Source organism: Berghia stephanieae, chromosome 8, assembly GCF_034508935.2.
Source record: "Berghia stephanieae isolate SIO BIC M18660-M18661 chromosome 8, UCSD_Bste_1.3, whole genome shotgun sequence".
Lineage (NCBI taxonomy): Eukaryota > Metazoa > Mollusca > Gastropoda > Nudibranchia > Aeolidiidae > Berghia > Berghia stephanieae.
Genome location: NC_088367.1, coordinates 40,449,869 through 40,460,399, shown reverse-complemented (window position 1 = coordinate 40,460,399; position 10,531 = coordinate 40,449,869).

The following is a 10,531-nucleotide window of genomic DNA, read 5'->3' as shown; positions in this document are numbered from 1 at the left end:
TAACGATGGCTACGGTGTCAGGCTGTAAGTTAACGATAGCTACGGTGTCAGGCTGCAAGTTAACGATGACTACGGTGTTCGGCTGCAAGTTAACGATGGCTACGGTGTTAGGCTACAAGTTAACGATGACTACGGTGTTAGGCTGCAAGTTAACGATGGCTACGGTGTCAGGCTGCAAGTTAACGATGGCTACGGTGTCAGGCTGCAAGTTAACGATGGCTACGGTGTTAGGCTGCAAGTTAACGATGGCTACGGTGTTAGGCTGCAAGTTAACGATGACTACGGTGTTAGGCTGCAAGTTAACGATGGCTACGGTGTCAGGCTGTAAGTTAACTATGGCTACGGTGTCAGGCTGTAAGTTAACTATGGCTACGGTGTCAGGCTGTAAGTTAACGATGACTAAGATCAAATATGGGATTGATGTCACATCCTCAAGCCTGCTCGGACAAATATTATAGTTGAGCTTTTATATAGCGCAATATCCACTAAATGTGCCAACAACACGTAGCATAAATAACGAGACATGACACACCTGTTAGGCGATAATACAAACTTTTTTTCCAAAGGAGATAACGCTGCTAACGGCCAGGTACTCATTTTACACCTGAGTACGGTGAGAGAATGTGAGTAAATAGTCTTTTCCAAGGACCCAACTATGTGCTGAGCGAGATCGAACCCAAAACCTTCCGATCCTAAAGCGAGTGTCATACCACAAGACCACATAGCCTCATATTAGGTGAAAGCGGTTATGTGGTCTAGTGGTATGACACTCGCTTTCGGATTGGAAGGTCCTGGGTTCGAGCCTCGCTCGGCACATAGTTGAGTCCTTGGAGAAAGCTCTTTACTCACATTCTCTCACCGTACTCAAGTGTAAAATGAGTATCTGGCCGCTAACAGAGTTGTCTTTGTCCGAAAAAATTGTTATATCGCCTAACAGACGTCATGTCCCGTCCTGAATGTTAAATTTTGCTGTTTGCGTTGTAAAGCTCTTTGAGCACGTTTAGTGGATATTGCACTATATAAAAGCTCAATTTTTTATCACAGATTATGTCCCTAAGTTGTAACAACACAGTGAATACTTTTAAGAGGACAGCACACATGTGAGTAAATTTGGCGAAGGGTTCAAACCCCTTTCCGTAAAACTCAAAACGTTACAGAAACGCAGACAGACAACCCAAATCTTTTTTTTTAGCTTGGGCGAACCGAAGAGTTTCTGCAATGAGAGAATTTATGAAGCTGATATAGATAGTATGCGGATGACGTCACTCAGGCCTTTGTTATTGTTTTTGCCATCCGCGTTTGTGAGTTTATTCTCACTAAACTGTATTAACCAGACTATAAAAGTTCATAGTTACACAGAGTTTGTGTGTTGGTCCGTTATACTTCCGGATGGCAATGTTGTGAACTCCTTGGCCAAGCGCATTCTATCTATACAGAGAAGTGATAAGATATGGAACGAGATAAAAAAAAAGTTAGCTCAGGAAATAGAAGGATGGAAACTGTTTGTCTGTGGCCTATAGATAGAATGCGGTTGGCCAAGGAGTTCACAACATTGCCATCCGGAAGTATAACGGACCAACACACAAACTCTGTGTAACCATGAACTTTTATAGTCTGGTTAATACAGTTTAGTGAGAACAACTCACAAACGCGGATGGCAAAAACAATAACAAAGGCCTGAGTGACGTCATCTGCATACTATCTTTACTCTGACCCAGGGTGAAAAAGGCAATGATGATGATGATGATGATAAACACTTGTTTAAGCGCTCGATGATTCTACCAGTGAACAACACTCACAAAATCACACGAATCATTTTAAAAACAAGCCTTAACACCGAGATACCAGTCCCGTGCGGAGAGCTCATTGTAAATTTTTCTTTGTCCACAAACTGAGGGACTGAATTTGGAAGATAATGCATTCACTCAATAGCTGGTTGAGTACAAACACGAAAATAAAGGGCTATCGACATTATGCGCTTGGCTAAGAAGTTCACAGCATTGCCATCCGGAAGTATATCGGACCAACACACAAAACTTTGTGTAGCCTTGAACGTTTATAGTCTGGTTGATACAGTTTAGTGAGAATTATTCATAATTATGGATGGCAAAAAACAATAACAAAGACCAGAATGACGTCATCTTCGTTTTATCGACACAGATAGAACGAAGTTGACGCCACTCAAGTCTTTGTTATTGCTTGTTTTTGGGTTTGTTTTTTGTTTTTGCCATCCATGTTTATGAGTTATTCTCACTATATTAACCAGACTATAGATAGTTCGAAGATGATGTCACTCAGGTCTTTGTTATTGTTTTTTGCCATCCGCGTTTATGAGTAATGCTCACTGAACTGTATTAACGTGACTATAAACGTTCATGGATACACACAGTTTTGTGTGTTGGTCCGTTATACTTCCGGATGGCAATGTTATGAGCTTCTTAGCCAAGCGCATACTATCTATAATAAACGGTCAGATGACACATAGTTTTGTGTGTTGGTCGTTATATTTCCGGATGGCAATACTGTGAGCTTCTTAGCCAAACACACAGCATCTATATTGTTTTTCAACGATTAGCTGTGTTAATTTTCTCACGAGATAAATTTTCTCAATTAGAATCTCTAGATAGTATGCAGATGACGTCACTCAGGCCTTTGTTATTGTTTTTGCCATCCGCGTTTGTGAGTTGTTCTTACTAAACTGTATTAACCAGATTATAAAAGTTCATGGTTACACAGAGTTTGTGTGTTGGTCCGTTATACTTCCGGATGGCAATGTTGTGAACTCCTTGGCCAAGCGCATTCTATCTATTGATGCTATGCTTACTCACAACATTCCGCCAGCCGAATATAACGTAGCCACATACAAAACTGTATGTAACCTTGACCGTTAATAGTAGGATTGATTCAATTTAGTGAAAACAACTCATGAGAATGGATGGCCAAAAACAATAACAAAGAGATGTGTGACGTCAATTTCGTTCTATCTTTGCGTTAAAAGTTACACATCGAGTTTTCTGTGAATGCACGATTCGTCAGGCGTGTCGAACTAGCGAACACAGCGCAGAGGCGGGTGATCGAACTCGGTACCTTTCGGGGTACGAAGCAAAGACCGTATCGCTGAGCCATGTTGCCCCCAATAGATAGATCGAAGATGACGTCACTCAGGCCTTTGTTATTGTTTTTTTCCATCCGCGTTTGTGAGTAAACTAAACTAAACTGTATTAACCAGACTATAAAAGTTCATGGTTACACAGAGTTTGTGTGTTGGTCCGTTATACTTCCGGATGGCAATGTTGTGAACTCCTTGGCCAAGCGCAGTCTATCTATATTCTCCACCAAAAAGAAGTAAATAACAGTGTGAAATTCAATGTAATCTTCAATTTAATTACAAAAACAGATCAAATGAACGTTTCGGGTTTCCTCTTTATCAACAAAACAGGATGAATAAAACTGCTTATGAATGAGATAATTTGGTAGTGGCGCCACATTACATTAGGCCCCCGCGACCTATTTATTAGCCAATTATGTATCCGCCAATTCAACACATGCTATTGATTTGACTGCAGCACCAGCTGTGTCATCAAGTACAACTAGTATAACTTCATTAACTCACTTACCCTAACACCGACTATATCATTAGTTTACCCGGCTTACTTTTACCTCATGGCTAAATATTACATTTTTCTGAGACAAATTAGAGGCGTTGTATCAAAGCTGATGTTTTTAGTTTTTGCGTGTTAATGGTAGTTAAATAAAACTATCTATGTACATGCTCATTTTTAATACATTTTTTCCTATTTTGAAAAGTAGAAAATATCTCTAGGATTGAGTGAGTTAATGGTTTGAGAGATTTTGCCGAGATGAAGGAGTTAAGTGTGTTGTTATGTTTAGATTGGCTGGTGGATGTTACGAGTATTTTACCTAAACGCACAGCATTGTCAACCGATGTCTTTGGGGTCTTTGTGCGGCTATGTGGTTGTGTGGTGCGGCACTCGCTTTCGGATCGGAAGGTCCAGGGTTCGAGCCTCACTCGGCGCATTGTTGAGTCCTTACTCACATTCTCTCACCGTACTAGGTGAAACATGGGTCTCTGGTCGTTAACACCGTTCTCTCTGTCCGAAATATATTGTAATATCAACTAACAGGCGTCATGTCCTGTCCTACATGTTAAGTATTGCTGTTGGCCGGGGACCTCTTGTAAAGCGATTTGAGTACGTTTAGTGGATATTGGAGGTCACAACATAAATAATATAAGATACGCAGACGATACGGTACTCATTGCAACATCAGAAATCCAACTTCAAAAGATTGTTGACAAGGTGGTAGTAGATAGTGAAGCCAAGGGAATGGAAGTGAATATCACCAAAACGGAATGCATGGTAATACAGAAAAACCCCGAAAACAACAACACCTGCAATATAACGATTCACGGCGAGCAACTTACCAACGTAGAAAGTTTTAAATACCTAGGTTCAATAGTGACAACAGATGGAAGATGTAACCGAGACATACGAGCAAGAATAACTCAAGCCAAACAGGCCTTCATGGACCTGGGAAAAATTTTGAAAAACAAACAGATGTCGTTCGGGATTAGATTCCGAGTCTTGAAGTGCTACGTGTGGCCAATCTTGTTATACGGATGCGAAAGCTGGACTACAAATGCAGAAACACAAAAGAACATTGAAGCTTTTGAAATGTGGTGCTTGAGAAGGATGCAGAGAATATCGTATACTGCACACAAAACGAACGAAGAAGTGCTAAAACAAACATACCAACAAAGGAAACTAATGCCCTTAATAGTGGATCGACAACTATCCTTTTTCGGACACATAGTAAGGAAAGATAAGAATGAATACCTGGCAAGTTGTGGAAAAATACCTGGTAAACGCGCCCGGGGAAGACAAAGAAATACACTCATAGACCAACTGAAGGGCTTCACCAACCTAACAATCCAAGAGCTGTTTGAAAAAGCAAGAGACAGGGAGGAATGGAGAGAGATAATTCATGCAGTATCCGAAGCCTGGACCAGGCATGGAACCTAGAAGAAGAAGAAGTGGATATTGCGCTATATAAAAGCTCTTTTTTGTTGTTGTTGTTGTTGTTGTTGTTGTTGTTGTTGTTGTTCTTGTTGTTGTTGTTGTTTGAGAGCTTTTTGCTGAGATGAAGGAGTTATGTGTGTTGATTTTAATTTGGCTGGCGGATGTTACAAGTAGTTTACCTAAACGCACAGCATTGCCAATCGATGTCTTTGGGGTACAACTGCGACAGTGGGATGTGCTGATGACACAAGCCACATGCGGATCAGTCTGAACAAAAAATAAAAAGAAAGAAAAATATGAAATATAAAAGAGACGAAAATCGATAGACTTTAATCCTTTACAGGCGGGCTTCCATTTTACTCCGACTTGACGTCATATCGTATTGTTTTCACAAAGAAAAACGTTTTAAGATAACGAGTAAATTATTCAAACCGGTTACAACGTATAGATAGTATGCGCTTGGCTAAGAAGCTCAAAACATTGCCACCCGGATGTATAACGGACCAACACACAAAATTGTGTGCAACCTTGAACATTTAAATTTATAGTCTGGATAATACAATTAAGTGAGAAATGGTTAAAAAAAATACTAAAGACCCGACTATAGATAGAATGCGGTTGGCCAAGGAGTTCACAACATTGCCATCCGGAAGTATAACGGACCAACACACAAACTCTGTGTAACCATGAACTTTTATAGTCTGGTTAATACAGTTTAGTGAGAACAACTCACAAACGCGGATGGCAAAAACAATAACAAAGGCCTGAGTGACGTCATCTTCGAACTATCTATAGATAGAATGTGCTTGGCCAAGGAGTTCACAGCATTGCCATCCGGAAGTATAACGGACCAACACACAAACTCTGTGTAACCATGAACTTTTATAGTCTGGTTAATACAGTTTAGTGAGAACAACTCACAAACGCGGATGGCAAAAACAATAACAAAGGCCTGAGTGACGTCATCTTCGAACTATCTATAGATAGAATGCGCTTGGCCAAGGAGTTCACAGCATTGCCATCCGGAAGTATAACAGACCAACACACAAACTCTGTGTAACCATGAACTTTTATAGTCTGGTTTATACAGTTTAGCGAGAACAACTCACAAACGCGGATGGCAAAAAAATAACAAAGGCCTGAGTGACGTCATCTTCGAACCATCTATAAAGTTACACACATATTAGTGTGTTGATATGATACGTTTTCTTTGGTTGGCAGATATAATATAAATATAATATAATATACTTATATATAGCGCCCATAATCCACTGGCAAGTGCTCTATGGCGCTTTACAATCATTCAATATAAACTAGCATTCACACTAACACGCTTACACACACACACACACACACACACACACACACACACACCCGTGCACCCACATACGAAATCTTCTCCGCATCCACATACGTAAACCTTTTACATTGGCGCTGGTCTCCGGCGACTGCAGACGTGTTTTTGTCAGTGCTCTGTGTTTTTTTTTTTTTTTTTAATTTAAAAAATTACGTAAATTATGTTTATCATTGTCGGCATTTTAAACGTCTGTACAAAAATTTCCTTTTGGATGAATAAAGTACATTATTATTATTATTATACACATTACTACCCTAAATTAAAACATAAAGTATATTAATTGTAGAAAATCGTTCTTCTAAATAATTCGGTTTTCAATTACTTTTTAAAGGTATCTAGGAGTCTATCTATATTTTCACTATTCTTAGCATTATAAGAAAGGGAATTCCACAACCTGAGCGCAGTCATTCTGAATGATGAGTTGTGACGGATATTGTGAGTATTTGCCTAAAACCAAAGCATCAAGATATAGTATGCACTTGGCAAAGGAGCTCACAACATTGCCACCCAAAAGTATAATGGACCTACACACAAAACTACGTGTAATATTAAACGTATAGATAGTATGCAGATGACGTCACTCAGGCCTTTGTTGTGGTTTTTGCCATCCGCGTTTGTGAGTTGTTCTCACTAAACTGTATTAACCAGACTATAAAAGTTCATGGTTACACAGAGTTTGTGTGTTGGTCCGTTATACTTCCGGATGGCAATGTTGTGAACTCCTTGGCCAAGCGCATTCTATCTATATAGTCTGGTTAATACAGTTTAGTTAAAATTACTCATAAACGCGGAAGGCAAAAAACAATAACAAAGACCTGAGCGACTTCAACTTCATTCTATCTATAGGCAGGTTAGTCCTTCTTTCATGGTAGAACTATAACGACACCATACACTTACTGGGCATAGTCGTCTCCATCTAAAATAATATATCTATCGATTACAGTCTCTTTGTGCAACTCTTAGACTCTTGACTTTAGATCAAGTCTCTTCGTGCTGCTCTCTCGACTCTTGACTTTAGATCAAGTCTCTTCGTGCTGCTCTCTCGACTCTTGACTTTAGATCAAGTCTCTTCGTGCTGCTCTCTCGACTCTTGACTTAAGATCAAGTCTCTTCGTGCCGCTCTCTCGACTCTTGACTTTAGATCAAGTCTCTTCGTGCAACTCTCTAGAGTCTTGACTTTAGTTCAAGTCTCTTCGTGCTGCTCTCTTGGGATCTTCCAGTGCACCTCTCCTTATTGCAAGCAAGCAGCCCTACCCGGGTGCTGCATTATAAAACGAATCCCTCTCAGATTCCAGTGACAATGACCAGTGGCTGCAGTCGTTTCTATCAGCTCCTTGTTAGGTCCTTAATCTTTACTCTGCAATGGGCATGATCTATATTACATTTCCATGTGCTCGAGGTCACTGGTCACATTGGAATATGTTCTCAGAGTGACCCACATAGTGAAAAGTGTTCACAGTCTTTGAAATATCAAACATCACGATTGGTCATTTTGTTCAGCTTGACATATGTGTAAATTTACAATTTTCATAAACAAAGCACAGTGTTTAAATTTCTGAAGAAATATCTAATCGTTGGACAACAACAAATCATGTGATTGATTACTTGGACGAAAACATGAATATAGATCGCTCCGGTTATTGGCCCACCTCCATTTGAGATGACAAACATATTCTTCTGTTCTGCTATTTGTTTTGTTTGTTTGTTGTTGTTTTTTTGTTGTTGTTGTTTTCGCAAGTTAGTTTGTTTGTATTTCTAGAAATGTATGTAAGGGTTTTACTGCGCTTGCAAAACATTTAGGTCATATCAGCGCCAGTAAAAAAGATAAGAAATGTGATAGTCAGAGAATTCTGAAAAGTAAGACAAAGGGGAACTGGTTCAAATAGGAAACAGATGTCGATTCCAAGAGCACATTATCAGTGTACTTAGTTTGCGATCGCCTAAAAATATAATCCAAACACAAACACGGGTCCCCAATTAGAGGAATGTACTCAAATGTTAACAAACCGAAAAAGTAAACAAATTGTGAGTTGTATTCAATAGTTCAACAAATGGAATCACTGGTTTCCTTGAGCTCTACTAACAAAAACTCACTAGACGCTACACAAACCTTTAAAATGAAATCAAACTGTAAGTCCTCGAGGGTTCTAGTGTCAGGCTATATTTTAATGATGGCTACGGTGGGACCTTTCAAGGTCCAAGTTACTGTTCTCTTCTTACCAACCAACAAACATTCAAACAAAAGAAAACTCTACACATATATGTGTGTGTGCACTTATAACCAGATAAATAAAGAGTACGTACTAGCAATATTGTGAGAGAAATTGAATCTTGCTGGTAAAGCGTTAAATAAGCGCTGATTTTTATAGCCTTGATTACACAGCTGATGGTGATGTCGGGTCAGTGTGCTTTGTTTTATACAATGCACGCATGTTGGATGTGTGCTGGCCTTGTTCATCACCACCCCCACCCCCACTCTCTCCCCCTCCCCCTCCCCTTTCCCCAGACACTCATATGGAAACTGCGTACATGCTGGCAGGTAATATGCGGCGATGTCTCTATCGAAAAGATTCAATTGCCGGTAAAGCGTTAAATAAGCGCTGATTTATATAGCCTTGATTACACAGCTGATGGTTATGTCGGGTCAGTGTGCTTTGTTTTATACAATGCACGCATGTCGGGATGTGTGCAGGCCTTGTTCATCACCACCCCCGATTTGTGGCCTGCCATGGGTTTATATAACCATGGTGAGTAGTATTCATAGGACGACTGATAGGCGTTGTCGACACACGATATCCTAAAAACAGGTTTGAAAAATAACAACTCAAACTGAGGCGCATTGAGTTCAAGACAATGGGAAACAAAGTTTTTCAAAGTTTAGTCAAACTCAGGCTTTCGCCAATAAATCAACAATTTGATGACAACACACATGAAAGTGGAGGGAAAAATGGTAAATGGAACCAAAAAATAAACTGATACCATTAATAACCACACAAATAATACAACAATCGTAAAACCACCAATACGTACAATAATAACAATAATAATATAATAATAATATAATAATAATAATAATAATAATAATAATAATAATAATGATAATAATAATAATAATAATAATAATATAATAATAACAATAATAATAATAATAATAATAATAATAATAATAATAATAATAATAATAACAATAATAATAATAATAATAATAATAATAATAATAATAATAACAAAATGTAAAGCAGTTTGGTATTCCTGAGTCCAGGTGTAAAGTCGAGATAGAGTGCGCTTGGCTAAGAAGCTCATAACATTACCATCCGGGAGTATAGATAGAATGAAGTTGACGTCATTCTGGTCTTTGTTATTGTTTTTTGCCATCCGCGTTTATGAGTAGTTCTCACTACACCTTGTTAACCTGACTATAAACGTTCATGGTTACACACAGCTTTGTGTGATGGTCCGTTTTACTTCCGGATGGCAATGTTATGAGCTTCTTAGCCAAGCGCATACTATCTATAACGGACCAACACACAAAAATATGTGTAACCTTAACGTTTATAGTCTGGTTAATACAGTTTAGTGAGAATTACTCATAAACGCGGATGGAAAAAAAAACAATAACAAAGACCCGAGTGACGTCAACTTCGATCTATCTATATTAACTGTAACGTTTTTCTGTGAAAGATTTTATTAACCAAGGAAATATTTTCTGGACACTTGTACATTTTTATCACTCAAACATACAATAATCAAATTGATACAAGGCTGCTAGAAGTTGTGGGCTGTAAGAAGTAATTTTTTTTTTTAATTTGAGCTTTTATATAGCGCAATATCCACTAAACGTGCTCAAAGCGCTTTACAAGGGGTCCCTGGTCGACAGCAACATTTTATTAAAACATGTAGGACGGGACATGACGCATGCTAGACGATATTACAATTTTTCGGACAAAGACAACGGTGTTAACGACCAGGTACGCATTTTACACCTGAGTACGGTGAGAGAATGTGAGTAAAGAGCCTTTTCCAAGGACTCAACTATGCGCCGAGCGCGAGGCTTGAACCCAGGACCTTCCGATCCGAAAGCGAGTGTCATACCACTAGACCACGTAGCCGCACAATAAACAAAAATGAGTATAAC